This window comes from Myotis lucifugus, unplaced genomic scaffold (genome assembly GCF_000147115.1).
Source record: "Myotis lucifugus unplaced genomic scaffold, Myoluc2.0 scaffold_1, whole genome shotgun sequence".
NCBI lineage: Eukaryota > Metazoa > Chordata > Mammalia > Chiroptera > Vespertilionidae > Myotis > Myotis lucifugus.
In genome coordinates this window covers 19,419,094-19,440,829 of record NW_005871049.1, presented here as the reverse complement: position 1 = coordinate 19,440,829, position 21,736 = coordinate 19,419,094, and the positions used below count along the sequence as shown (strand labels likewise).

The 21,736-nt window shown below is 36.6% G+C and overlaps 1 protein-coding gene and 1 pseudogene across 1 annotated transcript in view; one reads left to right on the top strand and one right to left on the bottom strand.

Moving 5' to 3' along the window:
- Positions 1–21,736, top strand: part of LRBA (LPS responsive beige-like anchor protein) — a 546,641-nt gene that overhangs the window by 12,915 nt on the left and 511,990 nt on the right. The window lies entirely within an intron of this gene.
- LOC102441660 lies at positions 10,486–11,187 on the bottom strand (annotated as a pseudogene).

Here is a 21,736-nt window from a genome sequence, read left to right as displayed (position 1 = left end):
GCTGCGGCGACTGAGCTCCCAACCTGTCCTTTTTTTCTTTTCTTTTTTTATTCTGGGCCAGCTTTAGCTCTGAGGCTTGCTCCAGCTCTGAGGCCTCGGCTGTTGAAAGCAGGTATCTGGTTTGTTTGGGTTCTATAATTGTAACACTGTTGCGGTCCTGCTCACTCCAGCTCTGAGATCCCGTCTGGCTGAAAGCAGGTTTCTAGGGTTTTGTTTAGCTTCTATATTTATAACAATGTTTCTTAAACTGCAAGCTCAGAGGCCGGCAAGGCAGGCGGGGAACGTTGGCTTCCTTCGTCACTGAAGGAAGCAAGCCTCCTGTTCGCTTCAAGCTGCCTGGCTGCCGGCCGCCATCTTGGTTGGCAGTTAATTTGCATATCGCCCTGATTAGCCAATGGGAAGGGTAGCGGAGGTACGGCTAATTACCATGTTTCTCTATTATTAGATAGGATATATGTATATATATGTTTATTTATTTATTTTAGATATATGTTCTTGGATTCCTATTTTTTCTAGTTGTTAATTATTGTTCCTAATTATTTTGATGCTCAAATTTTTATGAACTTCTGTACATTATGACATGATTAATGTTCCAGGCTAATCTTATACCTCTCCTGGAATGAGCCACTTTTCTGAGGAACTTAGGTTCCTTTCTGGAGAATAGCCTTAGAGACCAAGATTTGGGTGCTAGGTGTCCTCATTATTCTGGAAGTAACTTTGTTTCTGGGTTCCTTCAATTGACAGAGGAAGAAACATATGCATCTATATGTGTAAATATGAATATATGTGTACTTATATACGCACACATTCGTATTTAATTTTGTATATGTTTACATGTTTACACACATCTTTTAGAATTTATGAGTTCACATTGATGTCTCCAAATCTAGTCTATCTCGATAGGATTCTTGCTTATTCCTCCATTTGTTATTTGTATGTCTCCTCTACAGTGAGCACCCTAGCTTCCAAAAGTATCTATATATATGTCATACATTCAATTCTAAAGTAGTTTTGGAATGGCTGTGCATATATACTACCACACATACAAAAGGCCCACCTACCAAAATGAATCAGAATTTGTTTGCAGTTCAAACCCTTAGTCTGGGGATATATATTTACAGTTGACCTTTGAAAAACATGGGGTTAGGTCACAGGGGTGGGCAAACTTTTTGACTCGAGGGCCATAATGGGTTCTTAAATTGGACTGGAGGGCCGGAACAAAAGCAGGGATGGAGTGTTTGTGTGAACTAATATAAATTCAAAGTAAACATCATTACATAAAAGGGTACGGTCTTTTTTTTTTTTAGTTTTATTCATTTTAAACGGGCCGTAGTTTGCCCACGGCTGGGTTAGGAGGTGACTTCTAAGGCAGTTGAAACTTTGCGTAAAACTTTTGCCTCTCCAAAAACCTCACTACTAATAGTCTACTGTTGACAGGAAGCCTTAACGGTAACATAAACAGTCTATCAATACATATATAGTATGTTGTAAGAATATGTTATATAATACATGTAATAAAATAAGGTAGATAAAAGAAAATGTTATTAAAACCATAGGCCCTAGCCAGTTTGGCTCCATGGTTAGAGTGCTGGCCTGTGGACGGGAGGGTTGAGAGTTTGATTCCAGTATGGCACATACCTGGGTTTCAGGCTCGATCCCCAGTGCTGGTTGGGGTGCATGCCAGAGGCAACCAATTTATGTGTTTCTCTCACATTGAAGGATGTTTCTTTCTGTCTCTCCCCCTCCCTTTCACTCTCTCTAAAAAATCAATGGAAAAAATATCCTTGGGCGAGAATTAACACACACACACACACACACAAACACAGAAGAAAACCATAGGAAGAGAAAATACATTTACAATACTGTACTATCTTTATTGATACCATAGTTTGTTGTCTGTTTATAAGATTAATCATGTCAATACCTACATCAATATATATTATCTTAGGTTGTAGAATTGTGCACCTAAAACCTGCAAAATTTTGTTAAGCAGTGTCACCCCAATAAACTCAATATATAAAAAAAATATACATCTTCAAGATTTGGCATGTGAAAAAATATATTGTTTTATATGATACAAAACACTGTAGATGTTATATGTGTTACTAGCACTACATACAAAAATGAAAAGGTAATGTGAATATTTTGTATTTACAGATATAATGATTCATGCATTGATAATGAAGCAGCAGCAATATTAGTGATTGCTTTATGGTAGCCTATGGTAATCAATACAGTTGCATCATGGTAGCCTAGCCTATACACTAAGTAGTGAATAGTTATATTTTTATGGCATTCAGAAATACAATCATATTCATAATACAGTATTACAAGCATTGTTATGTTAAAAAAAACCCCACTCATCTGTGCTGACAGGCTGATATGCAGTTTCTCCAGTTTTGAGAGAAAGGCATTCTATACAGTAATGTAATTCTTTGAAAGCAAAGTTATAAAATAGATAACTAAATTTTAAATTTTTATTAAATATCACTCACTATATGCCTGTGTAAGGATAGTCTATCCACATCCATGCAGGTCTTGCACATGATGTTCTACATGATGAATACTTAGGAGATGATGATGATGATGATGATGATGGAGATGATTACACAAAAATGTCTTATATAGTTCTTGCCATACAGTTATTAGATTTTCACACCAAGCCATTCACACACATCCACAACATATAAGTTTATTAACTGTGCACTATGATGATTATTTACTGTTCATTAAGTGGAAGTGGATCATCATAAAGGTCTTCATCATTTTCATGTTGAAGAGGAGGAGGAGGGGGAAAAGTAGGGGTTGATATTGCCATTTCAGGGATGGCAGAGGGGGAAGAAGTGGAGGAGGTGGAAGGGGATGAAGGAGAGACAGGCACATTTGGTGTGATTTTATGAAAATACATTGTAACTTCTGTCTTTTTTGCTTTTTCATTTCTCTGAAAATGTTTCTGTGTGGTACCAATCCTTCTTCCATTAGTTGCTTTAGTTTCAGTGCCCATATCACAGAAGGGTCTATGTCATAAAAGAAGTCAAAAGCAGTCTTGAATAATCAGAACACTTTTGCCAGGTTACCTAATGTTATTTTGTTTTCTGGCACTACTTCTGTTACGTCGTCTTCTTTGAGCCTGGCAATGGTTCTAAAACACTCATCTCCATCAAGTTGACTTCTGTTAATTCCTCTGGTGTGGTATCTGTTAGCTACTGATATTTTATCCCAAGATCCATATCTTGAAACCCTCATTCCCTACCTTTGTTGTGATATCCACAATCTCTTTTATGATTTCCTTGATTAGTTCTGTTGTAACCTGTGAAGTCATACACAGCATCTGGACATAGTTTTCTCCAGCATAGCTTTCAAGGCTTTTTCTATAGCAATGATGGCATTTTCAATGGTGTAATCCTTCCAACTTTTATATATTTCTCTTTGGGTTCTTTTCTGTAGTGTTGACCATCCTTTCCATAGAGTAGTGTGTGTGATGAGCCTTTTGACCTCCTAATCTAGAGGCTGAATTACAGATGTGTTTGGGGGCAAGTAGACCACTTTGACACCTTTGATGTTGAACTTATGAGGTTCTGGGTGGCCATCTGCATTGTCCAATGTTAAAAAACTTTAAAAGGAAGTTCCTTACTGTCAAAGTACTTCCGACTTCAGGGACAAAGCAACAGTGGAACCAATCCAGAAAAATGGCTCTCCTTTGTCCACACCTTGTAAAACCAAAAGATTGCGAATGGCACCACATACTAGTATTATCTGTGTTTATGTACATAAGTTTTGATATATTTTAACTTTTTATAATAGACTTATGTATATTTCATGGTAGGAAATAATAAAATAGATCAGTAACTACATACATTTTATGTATTTTTGACATACCTAACTTTTTTTAAAAAAATATTTCTAGGCTATGTGTATTGTCTGTGACCTTTTTAAAATTGTTACAAATCTCCAAAATTTTCCAGTATATTTATTGAAAAAATCTGCATGTAAGTGGACCCACCCAGTTTAAAACCATATTGTGCAAGGGTCAATTGTATAATCAAATACTGTGTTCATAAATTACTTTGATTAGCTCTTTTTCTTCCTTCTGTAGATATGATTGTGATGTTAATTTGAACTGTAGTTGAATTCTTAGTTTTGATTCTAGTTTCTTCCCCTTGCCATCTTTCTTGATTTAATTAAAAAATTTACTGAGCATGTGGAACTTCTCTCACTGTTATAGGTAATCAGCTTCATTATTTTCTGATTTTCCTTTCATTTGTTTATTTTTGTTAAGCAAAGCAGGTACATGTATGTTTTCTAATTTCTATTTCTTGCACAAAAGGTAGCATATGCTTTTCCCCCCATCTTTTTTTTTTATTATGGTAAAATACATAAAACAAAATTTGCCTTAACTATTTTTTTTGAAATATATTTTATTGATTTTCTACAGAGAGGAAGGGAGAGGAATAGAGAGTTAGAAACATCGATGAGCGAGAAACATTGATCAGCGGCCTCCTGCACACTCCCCACTGGGTATGTGCCCACAACCAAGGTACATGCCATTGACCGGAATCGAACCCGGGACCCTTGAGTCCACAGGCCGACGCTCTATCCACTGAGCCAAACCGGTCAGGGTGCCTTAACTATTTTTTATGTTTTTATTGATTTAAGAGAGGAAGGACGAGGGAGAGAGAGAGAGAAATATCAAAGATGAGAATCATTGATTGGCTGCCTCCTTCACATCCCCTCCTGGGGATCGAGCCTGCAACCCTGGCATGTGCTCTGACCTGGAATTGAACCATGACCTCTTGGTTTGTGGGTGACACTCAACCACTGAGCAACACTGGCTGGTCTGCCTTAACTATTTCAAGTGTTCAGTTCAGTGGTATTAAGTACAGTTATATTCTGTAACCATCACCACCATTCGTCTCGAGAACTCTTCCTCTGAACTGAAACTATACCCATTAAAGAATAACTCCACATTTCCTCCAGTCTCTGGCAACCATCATTCTACTTTCTGTCTCTGTGATTTTTGAATATTCTAGGTATCTTGCATAAGTGGAATCATACAGTATATGCCTTTTTGTGATTGGCTTATTTCACTTAGCATAATGTCCTCAACATCATTCATGTTGTCATATATTGCAGGATTTCCTTTTTAAAGTAGAGTAATTTTCATGGTATTGTATATACTACATTTTGCTTATCCATTCACTTATTAATACAACTCTTGGGTTATTTCTACATTATACTAGGTGTAGTGGTTAATAATGTGGATTTTTTTCAATGGATGGAGTTATACATATGTTGACATATGTGTGATTTGATATTTATGCTATTTTGTTGTATTGACAGCAAGCTTCAAAACTTCATATGTCAAAATTTCTGAAGATATTTTCATAGATATTTTTATGCTTAAAAATGTCGAATTTCGTGCCAAAAAAAACATTTGTGGGAAGTTTTAATTCATTACTTTATTTTGAAGAAACATGCTGCTGAATACTTCAGGAAGCGTATGGTGAACATGCTCCATCTCAAGATACTTGTGAACGCTGGTTTAAATGCTTTAAAAGTGATGATTTTGATGTAAAAGACAACGTCCAGGTCAATCGAAAAAGTTTGAAGACCAGCAATTACAAGCATTGTTGGATAAAGATGCGTGTCAAACTCAAAAACAACTTGCAGAAAGATTAAGCGTTGCTCAGCAAACAATTTCCTATCGTTTACAAGCAAGTGGAAAGATTTTAAAGGAAGGAAAATGGGTGCCACATCAACTGAACGAAAGACAAATGGAAAACTAAAAGTCATTAGTAAAATGTTGCTTCATTGGCACGAAAGAAAGTCTTTTTTGCATCGAATTGTGACTGGCGATGAAAAGTGGATTTATTTTGAGAATCCCAAATGCACAAAAGCATGGGTTGATTCAGGTCAACCATCAACATTGACTGCAAGGCCAAATCGCTTCAGAAAGAAGACAATGCTCTGTGTTTGGTGGGATCAGGAAAGTGTGGTGTATTATGAGCTTCTTAAACCAGGCGAAACCGTTAATACTGATCGCTACCGACAACAAATAATCAATTTGAACCACGCTTTGATCGTGAAACGACCAGAATGTGCCAGAAGACACAGCAAAGTAATTTTGCTTCATGATAACGTACCATCACACACTTCAAAACCAGTTAAAGACACGTTAAAACAGTGGTTCTCAACCTTCTGGCCCTTTAAATACAGTTCCTCATGTTGTGACCCAACCATAAAATTATTTTCGTTGCTACTTCATAACTGTAATGTTGCTACTGTTATGAATCGTAATGTAAATATCTGATATGCAGGATGGTCTTAGGCGACACCTGTGAAAGGGTCGTTCGACTGCCAAAGGGGTTGCGACCCACAGGTTGAGAACCGCTGCGTTAAAAGCTCTTACCTGGGAAGTATTAACCCACCCGCTGTATTCACCAGACCTTGCTCCTTCCGATTACCACTTGTTCCGATCGATGGCACACGCACTTTCTGAGCAGCACTTCAAAATGTACAAAGGAGTGGAAAACTGGGTCTCTGAATGGTTTGCCTCAAAACCAGAAAAGTTCTATTGGAACGGTATCCACAAATTACCTAAAGATGGGGGAAATGTGTAGCTAGTGATGGACATTACTTTGAATAAAGCACTTTTGATGTTTCTCTTGAAATTGCTGTGTTTTCTTTGATTACAAAATCCGCATTATTAACCGGTACACCTAGTAGCTATTGTGACTAATGCTGGTATGAACATGGGAGTACAGATACCTTTTCGATACCTTGTTTTCAATTCTTTTGGGTATATATCCAGAAGTGGAATTACTGGTGAATCCAGTGTTAATTTTTTAAATTTATCTTTATTGTTGAAACTATTTTGGGTGTCCTCCTTTGTTCCCCATTAACCCCCTTTGCCCCCCAAGCTGCTCCCCACAGGACTTCACCACACTATTATCTGTATCCACGGGCTATGCATATATCTATAATAATAAAAGTGTAATATACAAATTGACCGAATGGCCGAACAGTGAATGAACATCCAGACGGCCTTCTGGATGACCTTCCGGATGAAGCCGGGGTTGCAAGGGCCATGGGGCAGCGAAGACCTACTCTTGCTATAATTTCGTGCATAGGGCCTCTAATATATATATATAAAGTTTCCAGTTAATCTCTCCCAACCACCCCCTGCCTTCCCTCTAAGGTTCGATAGTCTGTTTCATGCTTCTATGTCTCTGGGTCTGTTTCGTTTATCAGTTTATTTTGTTCATTAGATTCTACATATGAGTGAAATCATGTGATACTTGTCTTTCTCTGACTGGCTTATTTTGCTTAGCATACTATTTTCCAGGTCCCTCCATGCTGTTTTAAAGGGTAAGAGCTCCTTCTTTTTTACAGCTGCATAGTATTCCATGGTATAAATGTAGCATAGCTCTAGTTTTAATTTTTTGAGGAACTGCTGTATTGGTTTCCATAGTTGGCTCTGCTGTTTTCCATTCTATCCAACACTGCACAAGCGTTCCAATTTCTCCACATTCTCACCAATACTTTTTATTTCTGTTTATTTTTGTTTGTTTGTTTTGTTTTGGTACTAGTCATCCTATTAGGTGTGAGGTGATACATCATTATGATTTTGGCTTGCATTTCCCTAATGATTAGTTATGTTGAGCACCTTTCATGTGCTTGTTGGCCATTTGTATATTCTTTGGAGAAATGTTTTTCATGTCAATTGCCCATTTTTGAATTGGGTTGTTTGTTGTTGAGTTTTAGGAGATCGCTATAGATTCTAGCTATTAATCCCTTATTAAATATATGATTCTCAAATATTTTGTCCCATTCTGTGGGTTTCTCTGTTTAATAGTGTATTTTACTCTGTGATAGTGTCTTTTAATGCTGAAAATTTTCATGAAATCTAGTTTGTCGATTTTTTCTTTTGTTGGCTGTGCGTTTGGTGTCATATTTAAAAAATCATTGCCAAATACAGTCTTGTGAAACTTTTGCCCTGAGACTTTCTCCTAAGAGTTTTACAGTTTCAGGTCAGACATTTAGATCTTTGATCCATTTTGAGTTAATTTTTGTGTATGGTGTAAGGTAAGGTTCTTCTGCATGTGGATATCCAGTTTTCCGAGCACCATTTGTTGATACACCTGTACTTTTCCCTTTGAATGGTCTTGGAACCCAGAGTATGATCTTTGGAACTTTACTATTTTCACTAATAGTTTCTCATGGCAATCTTCCTCATTATTTTTTACAGCTGTATAGCTGTGTGTGTGTGTGTGTGTGTGTGTGTCTAGGTGCCATTGAATATTTAACCAATCCCATATATTTGGACTTTTAGATAGTTTGCAAAATTTCCAAAAAAAGCTGTAATAAATTATGTCATTCAAATTTTTTTTGTGTGTGGTTGGAAGTGTATCTCCAGGTTATATTCCTAAAAGTAGAATAGCTGGGTAGAAGTGTAAATGTTAGATATTAGAAAATATTAACTTTCATGTGGGTTGAACCCTTTTGCATTCCCACTAGCATTATATGAGAGTGCCTGTTTATTCACAGTGGGTATTGTTAAGCTTTTGATGTTTTTGCTAGTCTGATGGGTGAGAAATGGTATTTTATCATAGTTTTTATTCATACCCATTAACAGTTACTTCTTGTTTCTCCTTTCCTGCAGTCTCTGGCAACCACTAATCTACTTTATCGCTATTATTGACTCATATTTAACATTTGAACTTTGTTGTCTAATTTTCTTTCATTAGCATATGTGAAATAATTCACCTCAGTGCTTGACACTCGTTTAATGATAGAATACATAATAGTATGGAGGGTCCAGAATAAAAAAAAAACTAAAAACAGTAATGATATGACTAATGAATGAATCTGTCATTAAGGGAAAGTTATATTCAGGAATATGTTTTACTAACGAGAGAGAGAGAGAGAGAGAGAGAGAGAGAGAGAGAGAGAGAGAGAAACATTGATTAGTTCCCTCCCGTACACATCCCTACTGGAGCTCGAATCTACAGCCTAGGTATGTGCCATGACCAGAATTGAATCGGCAACCTTTTTGTGCATAAGACTATGGCCCAGTGAACTGAGCCACACTGGCCAGAACTATATTTAGTGATCTTTTTAAAGAACCAGGGAATTCTGCATTTCTTATTAGAAAGTACATGGGAAAAATACTGAAAATAAGAAAGGGCAAATAAAAGTAGGAAGAGTACTTTTTTCTATCTCTAAAATGAAAAAAAGTAGATATTAATGTCTACTTTTCAGAGTTGTTAACATTACATGAAATCCTGTCAGTAAGAGATACACTGTTATTCAGAAAAAGTTTATATAAATGCTATCCTACTTTTACATAAACATATATACAATTTAGCCTTATCCTTGATTTTGAAAAAGATATCCAAGCCATCTGTATAATTTCCCCTTGGAAGACTAAGATTTGGTAAAGCTTGGATTGTAACTTCAAACTTGGTAATAACAGTTTTGTAATAAAATATGGTAGCAGCCATAGTCTCCAAAGTGAGATGCTTAAGATGGCTCATTAAAGTACATGAAGAAAGTATTAGAATTTATATTTATTTTCTTAGTAAGAAAAAATTTAGCTTTGCAGTGGTGGCCCTCATTCTGTCAGATGGTCAAGTTAGAGTTATAGCTTGTGGCATCCTGAGGAAGACTAAAGGGGGTAATAACAGAAACCTCACCTAGGTGTCTCCTTTCCGATTATTGTGAAGTGCTTCCTTGTGCCTGGGTTAGTTGATTTAAAGATAATATTATTTTAAACAATAAACTTTTGACAATATTTTGTGATGAGATAAGTGATTATAAAAATCTAATAATACCCAAAGGTCACTATTTATATAGTGATAGATTAAATTTAAAGATGAATTAGATAGTTTTTCTACTATAGAAAGATCTGAATTTATCTTTTCTAAGTAACAGTATTTTTATAAATGTAAACACAATCTGTCCTTTGATGTTTAAAGGTAGCATTTTAGCTATTAGTGAGAAAGTAACTTCTTTTTAAATGAAATTTGTCCTGTGAAAATGAATGGTTGTAAACATTTACATTATTTTCTGACTTTGTTGCTGGAAAGCATGTGTCACTTATAAAAATGTTTATACTTTGAAAAACATTAGAAAAATACAGGAACAGAATTTTCTAATCCATTTTTAAAACAGAGATATCGTGAATTTTGAACCTATATTTATAAACAACACTTTAATGTTCTTGTAAGAAAAATGGACAGTTATAACTGAACTTCAGCAAACTAATGAATCCCACCTTACAGTTGGATTTACATATATTTGTGTATTTCTCTTTCTACTCTGTTTTGACATTAAAACTGACTTTAGACTAGAACTTCTAATTGCTGTATGTTATCTCTTTACCTCACTTAATTTCCTTTTCTTATTTTTATGACATATATGTTAGATTAGTATTCAGTAGTCCATATATACCTTGTGAATATGTCTATGATCTGAGTACTTAAGTTTTTTTCCCCATAATCAGAACTTTATTGAAAAATTGACATCAAAATAGGAGATCACTGTTGGATACTTACAAATTAAATGTAATTACATTATCCTGATAGATTAACTAGAATTACTAAACTGATAAGGCTTTTTGTGATATACCAGTAACCCAAATTCAGGAAGCTGTGTGGGTCATTAGTGTTGCTTTCTTCTAAATGAACACCCTTCTGTGAATCTGGCTTTTCCTCCTGTCCGCTGGCACAACACTTGAACAACCTACCCAAAGAACCACTGCTGAGCATAGCTGAAAACGGTGGTGATCTTGTAGCAATCTGGACATTTTACATCCATAAAATAAGAATTTGGACTTTGAGCTAGCTGTTTTTTTTTTTTTTAATGTTTTTTCTTCTCCTCTTCCAAGGATGGATGTAGTAAAATAAATCTCTAGCCAAAGGCATGTTGATCCTCTCGCTGGCGCAGCCCATCCTGATCTCCAACGTGACACCCAGGGGAGCAGCACGAGATCTGATAGACTGAGTACTTAAGTTTTTAACTGATAGGATTGTGTAGTCCAGATTACTGTCTGCTATTGCAGGGGAGAAATTTGAAGTCTACATCACTAATCAAGTGGTTTTGCAGTCGCGTGAAGTTTGGCTCATAATGATGCCATACTCAGAGTAATTTATGTGTTTAACCAAATTTGTCAAGTTCACTGAAATATTTTTCTGCCTCAGTCCCTTTCTGCTCTCCTCTTCTGGGCTTCCAGTAATATGTATGTTAGGCTTTTTGTTATTGTCCCATATGTCCCTGAGACTAGTCCTTTTTTTTTTTCATTTTTCTTCTCTCTGTTCTTCAAGGTTAAGATAATTATATTGATTTATTTTGTTATTTACTGATTATTTCCTCTGTCATCTCCATTGTAATAATGAGTCTGTCCAGGCTTGATATATTTTTCACTTTTAAGATTTTTCTGCTGAAAACCTGTATCTTCCATTCATTTCACATGTCTTTACCTTCTGAAGCTTAGTTATGATAGCTGCTTTAAATCTTTGATAATTCCAATGTCTAAGTCATCTAGGTGTTGGCATTTGTTTATTGTTATTTTTCTTGAAATTCATCACATTTCTGACTCTTGTATGTCAAGTAATTTTGGATTATATCCTAGAGTTTGTGAATGTTATGTTGGTAGACCCTGAGGCCTATTATATTCCTTGGGGAAAGTTGATTTTTTTGTTTTAGCAGGTGATCAACTTGTAGGAGGTGATTAAGCAGTGTCTGTAAGGCTCTTGTTTTCATGCTGATTGTGGAGGTTGAAAGTTCATGAGGCAAGCATTCAGGAAGAGAAGATGGATGTAAAGTGGAGGAGAGCAAGAATAAGCTGGAGTCTACAAGTACAAGTTGGGCCCACACGGACAGACTATAACCCATGTCAGGTCTTGCTGGTTGCCTCTGACCTTGATGCTATGTCTCCTGCAGAAGTTGGGTTCCTTTGTCATGAAACTTAATACACACATCTGGCCCAGAAGTGTAAGAAGCTGAAAGAAAATTTAGGGGAAGGTGGGGGGTGGGGGGTAGGTCCAGCCATTATGTCACACCATTGAGAGGAGCCATCAGTTCGGTGAAAATGTGTGTGAGCTACAAAATGGCTGCTACCGCACTTTCTCCCTTTATATTTCCCACAAAAGTTTTTCGTGTGGATTACCCTAACAAGGTATGTACAGGAAGGGGATTCTGGGAAATAGAATTCAGCCTACCCAAGTTGACACATTACAGTGCCACCACTGTTAGATATTTGAGTTGTTTGTTGCTGTTGGTTACAAATAATGCTGTAACTTAAGTAGTGAGTATAAAGTGCTTTAAATGATTTGGCTTATTCAAATATATTTTTTTGATCATTTACTACATTCAGATAGATGCAAAGAACACAAAATTGATTAAGGAATGGTTTGTCTTTAGTTTCTTCAAGTTGGTTGGTACTCAAGACACTTAACATTTATGCCATTGCTATACTATAAGTAATGAAGTATATGTTGGTTCTGTGAGTTGTTTTGTAGTGCTTTGCATCTATCTCATTGTTAATTTTGCCCATGGAACATGAATATTATTCCTTATCAATGAGTGCATCTTATATTTGATCCTGTGCATAGTAGTTACTTGATTAATGATTGATAGATTTCATTTGCAATGATTTTTATATTCTGCTTGTCTAAACTTCATTGCTGATGCTTAAAAGCATTTCTGGTTAATTTTTAATACAGAGCTATTGAAGATTGATTGAAGCTGTCAGATTTCTAGGTGGGCAGGATAAGTGTAGTTAGTGCTCTTATTTTGGCTAATGAAGTTTTAAATTCTCTTTTGGAGGATTGTATGAAATAATGTATACGTTTAAATTTCATTATTTAAGTTAAGCAAGCACAATGCTTTCTAAACATATTTTTATTGATTTCAGGAGAGGAACAGAGAGAGAGAGAGAGAGAGAGCGAGAGAGAAACATCAATGATGAGAGTCATTGATTGGCTGCCTCCTGCATGCCCTACACTTGGGGATTGAGCCTGCAACCCGGGCATGTGCCTTGACCACGAATTGAATCATGCGTGATATCCTGGTTCATAGGTTGACACTCAACCACTGAGCCAGGCTAGGGAAGCACAATCCTTTTTATTTAACTTAAAAAATGATAGAAAATATAGGTCTTTAATTGATTTCATTATCAACTTTTAGTATTTATACATCTTAATTAATATAATATGTAACCATATCTAACTCAGTAATGTGTTTTCCCTTCTTTTAATTTGTAAATATGTCATGTTGTATCTTTAAAAGATAGACTTAAAAAAATCAAACCATAGTACCTTTATCATTCTTAAAAACAATTCACAGTAATTTCTAAATTTTATTGAATAATCAATGTTCAAAATTCTCTCATTGTCTATTAATTTTTTTGTTTAGTTTTAAGTATAGTTGGGTTATTTGAATCATGAATCAAATAATGTGTAGGCAGTTCATTTGGTGTATGTGTCTCTTAAATCTTTTTCAGTGTCTAGGTTCCTTTCTCCTCCCTTTTTTCTTGCCATCTACATTTTTTTCTATAGGATTGAGTCATTAAAAAAATATTTATTGATTTCAGATTGGAAGGGACAGGGATAGAGAGATAGAAACATCAATGATGAGAGAATCATTGATTGGCTGCCTCCTGCACGCCCCCTACTGGGGATTGAGCCCGAAACCTAGGAATGTGCCCTTGACTGAAATTGAACCCCGGACCCTTTAGTCCGTAGGCTGATGCTCTATCCACTGAGTCAAACTAGCCAGGGCTGAGTCATTTTTTTTTCTGTAGGATTTTTCACTGGATTCGTTTTTATAAATTGATCAAAGCTTGATTAGATTATGACCAAGTTGTTTTTTTTTTTTTTTCCGTGTGAATTCCTTTTAGGCAGGCTATGTACTTACTACTGCATCCCAAAAGAAAGCACATAAATCTAGTGTGTTTCTCTCTGTGATCTTAGGACCTGGGTGTGAGATTACTAATCCAGTGGGCTTAGGTATTATTAGCTTGATTTGGGTATTTTCAAACTCCCTTGAAACTTTTACCCTTTAACAAATGGTGTTAGCAGTCATTAATAATCATTACTTAAATCCATTTTATCAGGAGTTCCAAACAGTGATGTTTTAAATTTCTCATTTTCTGCATTCCTTAATTGGCATTTTCTAATATGAACAACTTTTTTTGGTGTGTGAAACTTTATTTTTTTAGTAGAATTTCATAAAATCAAGAATTTGAAAAGACAGGGTAAATGCTTGATACTTCATCCTTGTTTTCCATTTTTCATAATAATGAGTTAGTTTCTTAAAGGGAATTGTGTAATAGCTTACTTGGCAAAAATTCACACAAATTTTCATTCAGACATCTTTTTACTTAGGTTTCACCACAAAGTTATATTAGAGGTTTTATCTCTACATTACAAAATGTATTGATTTTATACAATTTGCTTCTTTTGAAATATTAATGTAGAACAAAAAGATTAGAGTTGATACATTTTTTAAAATTACAGTTTTTGTCCTCTAAGTTTGCCATTCCTTCTAACACTATAAGAAGATACTTGATCAAACTATTAACTTACAGAAAGTGAGTCTATGTAATCTGAACCCAGAGAGAATGTGACACTGAAGCATTTCAGAGGGTATATTGCCATTGGATGAAATTTCAGGTAGGAAATAACTGCATTGTTTGGTATCAGGTAGTCAAGTTAGTATAAGCCACCTGATTGCTTTTAGAAAATGAACTTTTATTTTACACAAGGAGGCAGAGAAACTAGCAAAGACTTGCTTTAGTCTTAAAGTACTTGTTTTTCTTGGAATGGGAAATGCCTTTTATTTTTAAATGCACAACTTTAGAACAAATGTGAAACTTTTTTTTCATTTCTTATGGCTTTTGTTTTTAATAGAAAATCTGTTAGTTACTACAAGAAAGGGTCAATTTATGTGTTACTTTAAGAGTTGCCAACCCTTTCTAACTACTGGTTTATCTTGTTAAATACTGATGTATTTTATTTTTCTCCTCAGTTTGAGACTTTGCCTCTCTTTAACCCTTCTACAGTGTTTATTTTATACTTGCCATTGACAATGTTTTAGCTCTTACCTTGATACTTGTTGAAGTTATATGAATACTGACTTAAATGTTATTTATGTTTATTTAAACCATTTGCTAGCTTTTTGATATACATGTCTAAAATTTGAAATCGTAAAACCAAGTTTTATAATCAATCTTTTACTAAATAATCTGGCTTTTAAAAGCTATTGCAAAGGTTGGTTTTATATACTATTACATCAAATGCCCATGAGATGGTGCTCATTTGTTTCACTTTTGTAATACTGATGTTTTGTAAGCTGCTTATAAGAAAATATAGAAATATATTATGCTGTGAGCTTCCAATTATTTTCTCAGTAATTAAAATGGTTAGGAGGTACATTATGCCAACATGATGAAAATCAGTCTGTTATTCATCTTAGTCTATCACATTTATATATTTCTTCCCTAATCTGAATGTTGGCTAACATAATCATTGATTTGCCAAAAGTCTTCAAATGAACAATACCTGAAATGGATCTCAATTTTGACTTTCTTAACATAAACTTCAGATTGCATCTTTGTTTTTTATAACGTGTAAATTGTTTTCCCTTTCCTCATTGGGCTAAGCCAGTAACACTTATAAAATAGGAGATGAAATTTAGAGCTCTTAATTTTTCACTTGCTGTAGCTTGCTAAATAAATTTCAGTATATTTTATTAGAAAGAGAATGGTGTGTTGTTATCTAGGTACTTTCTAAACTGAAAGCATTCTATTCTCTGAATTTTATTTTGTTGGATATAAATTTTAGTAAAACGAGGAATCAAGTGTATTTCTGGATTGTTACCCTTGTGCCAACTATTCCTTTTGCAATCATTGGACTTTTATCAAGTGTGTCTTCTATTGAGTTGAGAAAAGTGGATATAGCCTGGAAGAGGTAGAAAGAATTGTTCAGAGATAACATCATGAAAAAGGCCTGACTTACTAGTATATCAGGGCTCTGCGATAGAAACAATCACTATTCTGATTGCCTAATCTGGGTCTCTGTGAATCTGGGCACCATGATTGACATTTCCTACAAGGACTATATCACGTAAGGAAATAGTTCCCCAATCGAACCAGAGGAAGGGAATATGAAAGCAGTGCTTCCCAAAGAAAGGTAGTAACTATAACTATTACATCACTTTTTAAAAAATTTTTGGTTAATCCTCACTGATGATATTTTTCCATTGATTTTTACGGAGAGTGGAAAAGAGAGGGAAAGACAGAGAGAAACATCAATGTGAGAGAAACATATCGATGATTGCCTTCTGTATGAACCCTGACCAGGGCCTGGCTGGGAAGAGCCTGCAGCCAAGGTACGTGCCTTTGACCAAAATCGAACTCAGAACCCTTTGGTCTGCAGGCCGACGCTCTATCCATTGAGCCAAACTGGCTGGGCTATTCCATCACTTTTAAGGGTTGCTACAAGGGTGATATAAACCCTAACCTGTTTGGCTCAGTATTTAAAGTGTTGGCCCACAGACTGAAGGGTCTTGGGTTCAATTCCTAAGGTCAAGGGCACTTACCTCGGTTGCAGGCTCCATCCCAAGCCTTGGTCGGGGCATGTGTGGGAGGCAACCACCAATCGATATGTCTCTCTCACATCCATGTTTCTCTCTCTCTGTCTCTTCCTCTCTCTCCAAAAAATCAATGGAAAAATATCCTCCAGTGAGGATTAACCAAAAAAAAAAAAAAAGAAGAAGAAAAAAAAAAAGAAAAATAAGTGAACACACTTACGCTACTGTAGAGCTGTATAACAGTTTTGGTGTGTATGTGTGAGTGTGAGTGAGTGTGTGTGTGTGTGTGTGTGTGTGTGTGTTGAGAGACAGAATCTTGCATGGCATCAGAATCAGATAGACTTCATTTTGACTCCTAACTCTGTCACTTCTTATTTGTGATTTTTGGGCAAGCTATATCTTATCTAGTTTTTGAATTTGTAAAATGAGACTAATAATACCAACCTCATAGGATTGTTAGAGTCTTTGAAAATAATGCCTCATATGTATTTCCTTCTCAGAAGTTTACAGTGTGATAGAGACAAGAGTTATCCTATTTAATAAAGAGCTGATATGTAAATTAGACTGAACAGCAGAATGACTGTCCAGATGACATTCTGGACGAAGCCAGGGCTGCGAGGGTTGAGCCCCTTGCATGAATTTCATGCATCGGGCCTCTAGTGTAAAGATAATGCAAGGTAGTAAGTGTGAAATGTGTATGCCTTGCAATAGGCAAAGTTTTAATCAGAGTGGAGAAGCATTTCTTCCTTTTTTGTCTTACGTGAAAATGTCTGTTTGTAGAGAAGAGAGTTGAGCTAAACTTTGAAGTTTAGGAAGGGAGAGCAAAGACAAGGAGGTAGAATTTTAGAGCTTCTTGATAAAATTGGCTGGATCAGTAAGATTGTATGGGAACAAGATGAGAGGGGAGGCTTTTGGAGATTTTGTGGGGTAGGCAAGTGATTGGAAATTTATTCTGTAGGTAAGGAGTAGCCATGATGATTTTTGTAGTGGGTTTATACATGGTTAAAATGCTCTTGGGAAGCTTGATATGGTGGTAATGACATAACTAATTGGAATTATTGTTCAGTGAAAAAATTTTATGTATTTAGTATATTACTGATTTTAACTTCTATTCATCCAAATCAAATTTTACTTACCAAAAATCATTATGTAGTTGATATTTTAGTTTTACTAGGTGAATAGTGGATCTCAAATAACTAATAGGAGCTTGGTGAAGGCTTATGTTTCTGTGTTGTTTAGATTTCAAGGCCATGAGGCTGTCTCTGGCCTCAGCCAGGGATTTCTGATGGCAAGATACTGAGGGAGTCATTTAAATATTAATTCTTACCAAAGCTATCTCGTTTTAACCCTATTCTTTGTATCTCCATTTGTTCATGCAGATAGAAACACACAGTAATAGATTTTTTTGGGAAATACTGGTTCTTTGGCTTTAATGTGCTCTTCTGGGAAAACCTGTTATGTTTGCTAAATACTCAGCTTCTAGCACTGTTTACTTTCCTGGTTTTATGTGTTAAACTATCTAGAAGAATCTTGATTTGCTGGTTAGCCAATTTGAACAAGTAAGACTGAAATCTATAATAATAAGAGCATAATATGGAAATTGACCGCACGGCCGAACAGCGGAACGACCGTCCAGACATCCTTCTGGATGACCTTCCAGATGAAGCCGGGGCTGCGAGGGCCTGCTCTTGCACGAATTTTGTGCAGAGGGCCTCTAGTATCAACATAAGAACAAGGAAAGGCTTAGCACTTCTGAGAATGAGCTACAAAAATACCACTTGGATATTTTACTTTTTATGCCTTCATTTTGTAAGAGCTGATTCATTAAATTCTCTTTCCCTACACATTTTCTACTACAGCCTCCACATTGCTTTTCCCTTTCTTTGGAGGCAAAACACTCCACATAATACTTAGATGAAACAGAAAATGAAGATGGATCATGTGTTAAAGACCTTATTTATTTATTTATTTATTTATTTATTTATTTATTTAAAATTAAATCTTTATTGTTCAGATTATTACATTTGTTCCTCTTTTTTCCCCCCATAGCTCTCCTCCACCCAGTTCCCACCCCACCCTCTGCCCTTACCCCTCCCACTGTCCTCATCCATAGGTGTACGATTTTTGCCCAGTCTCTTCCTGCTCCCCCACACCCCTTGTCCCCCAAGAATTGTCAGTCCACTCCCTTTCCATGCCCCTGGTTCTATTATATTCACCAGTTTACTCTGTTTATCAGATTTTTTATTCACTTGATTTTTAGATTCACTTGTTGATAGATATGTATTTGCTGTTCATAATTTTTATCCTTACCTTTTTCTTCTTCTTCTTCTTAAAGAATACCTTTCAGCATTTCATATAATGCTGGTTTGGTGGTGATGAACTCCTTTAGCTTTTTCTTATCTGTGAAGCTCTTTATCTGACCTTCAATTCTGAATGATAGCTTTGCTGGGTAAAGTAATCTTGGTTGTAGGTTCTTGGTATTCATCACTTTGAATATTTCTTGCCACTCTCTTCTGGCCTGCATAGTTTCTGTTGAGAAATCAGCTGGCAGTTGTATGGGTACTCCCTTGTAGGTAACTGACTTTTTTTCTCTTGCTGCTTTTAAGATTCTCTCTTTGTCTTTTGCCCTTGGCATTTTAATTATGATGTGTCTTGGTGTGGTCCTCTTTGGATTCCTTTTGTTTGGAGTTCTCTGCACTTCCTGGACTTGTAAGTCTATTTCACCAGGTAGGGTGAGTTTTCTGTCATTATTTGTTCAAATAGGTTTTCAATATCTTGCTCTCTTTCTTCTTCTGGCACCCCCATAATTCGGATGTTGGTTCGCTTGAAGTTGTCCCAGAGGCTCCTTACACTATGTTCATATTTTTGGATTCTTTTTTCTTTTTGCTTTTCTGGTTGGGTATTTTTTGTTTCTTCGTATTTCAAATCTTTGACTTGATTCTTGGGATCCTCTTGTCTGCTGTTGGATCTCTGTATATTATTCTTTATTTCAGTCAGTGTATGCTTAATTTCTAGTTGGTCTTTTTTCATATCCTCCAGGATCTTACTAAATTTATCGGCAGTTTCCAGAAAATTCTTGAAAAACCTTATAACTGTGGTTTTGAACTCTATATCCAGTCGTTTGCTTTCCTTCATTTCTGTCATTTGTGACCTGTTTCTTTGTCTCCGAATTTTTTATGCTTCCATGTGTTGGTAGAGTGGCTTTGTGTGCTAGGTGTCCTATAGGGCCCAGTGGCTCAGCCTCCCCAATTACCTGAGGTGGACACTCTTGGTGCACCCCTTTGTGGGCTTTGTGCACAGTCTTGTTGTAGTCTTGTTGTAGTTAAGCCTTGATTGTTGTAGGTATCACTGGGAGGAATTGACCTCCAGGCCAATTGGCTGTGAGAATCAGCTGTGTCTGCAGTGGGAGAACTTCTGTGCTGGAGACACCCTTCTGGGGCAAGACTTGCTTCAGTGGGGCTTTGGTGCTCACTGAGTCTGTCCCCTGAGTGTGTCTCTTATGGATCTGAGGAGTCGTAATCTGGATGGTCCCACTCTGACCAATGGGTACACTGGCTCATGGATCTAAGGAGGTGCTAATTTAGCCTCTGCCTGAGGCTACCCAGCAGGAGCTACGAAGAGATCTGCAGATTCTCCTTCCTTTTTTGGGGTTTGGAGGAGCCCAGATGAGGCTCAGCTGTGAAGCAATGCAAGCTGCTGTGGGGCCTTGGGCCTTCTCATGGAAGTTCTGGGTCTGTCTGGCTCAGCTGCAATTTGTTAGGTAATTTCAGATTGCAAAGGGCCAGGGCATTCATATGCAAAAGCCTCTGTGGCAGCCTGGGTGGGGCGGGGTCTCAGGGAATCAACGGGGTGGAGCAAGCAGCTATGGCTGATCCTCAGCCCTGCCCTAAGGGGCCCCAAGTCTCAGTGTCCCGGTAATTGCTGCAAGCACCTCTGAGGGAAAGCTGCCCTCAAGTTCCGAGTTCTGCCTGCTGCCAGACAGTCCAGTTTCTCCCCGTATGAGTCCTGGGTCCCCAGAGACTTCCCGGAACTGGAGTTCAGAGCAGTCAGGAGCTTGTGACTCCCTCCCGATTCAAAAAGACAGCTGTGTCCTCAGGTGCCAGCCCCTTTCTGCGAGCGTGCTCGAGCCTCCGTACCTCTGCACTTTACTTCAGCAGCTCCTCTGAGTCTCAGTGTGCTTTTCTCTTTCCTTCTAGTTGTAGAATTTCCACTCAGCCAGCCTTCCTGTAGTTTTGGATGATGTCCGTTTTGTCTTTTCGTTGTATTTTTGAAGTTGTTGTGGGAGGCAGCAATTTCCGGTGTTTACCTATGCTGCCATCTTGGTTTCTCAAAGACCATATTTATTGATACATGTTAGTTGGCTGTAATATCTGATCCAGTGTTAGTGATGGTATCTTTTCAGAATTTTCTGGTTATCAAATATGTGACTTTTTTGTCTTTGTTTAATATTTTTATAGGTAATACATCAGCAATTTGAAAATAAAAATGAATATAATTATATATCTTTCACCTCTGCCTTATTCCTGTCAGGAATTAAGAATCATGTCTAATTTGAATGCAATAGTATATGAGTATCCAATACACTTTTTAATCATTTTGCTTTGCTGTTGGCAAATACGGTCGTATAGATTCTTTATGTAGGTGTTTATTTACAAGGATTTTACATATTGAAAAAACATTTTAAATTACTTTTGTTTCTACTTTATTTTGGTTAGAGCACTATGTATTTTCTTCTTAAATTTTTTTTTTTTTGGGGGGGTGTTAATCCTCACTGGAGGATATGTTTTTCATTGATTTTTTTTTTTTAGAGAGAGTAGAAGGAAGGAAGATAGGGAATGGAGATGGAGGGAGAGAGAAACGTCAATGTGCCTGGAAGAAACCGGGGATCAAACCTGCAACCCAGGTACATGACCTTGATCAGGAATTGAACCCGTGACCCTTTGGTATGTGGGCCAGTGCTCTAACCATTGAGTTCACTGGCTAGGGCTTTTTTTTTTAACTTTTTAAATTGAATTTATTGGGGTGACATTGGTTAATAAAATTGTACAGGTTTCAGACCTGGTTGGTGTGGCTCAGTTGAGCATAGTCCATGTACCAAAAGGTCCCAGGTTGGATTCCCGGTCAGGACATATGCCTGGGTTGC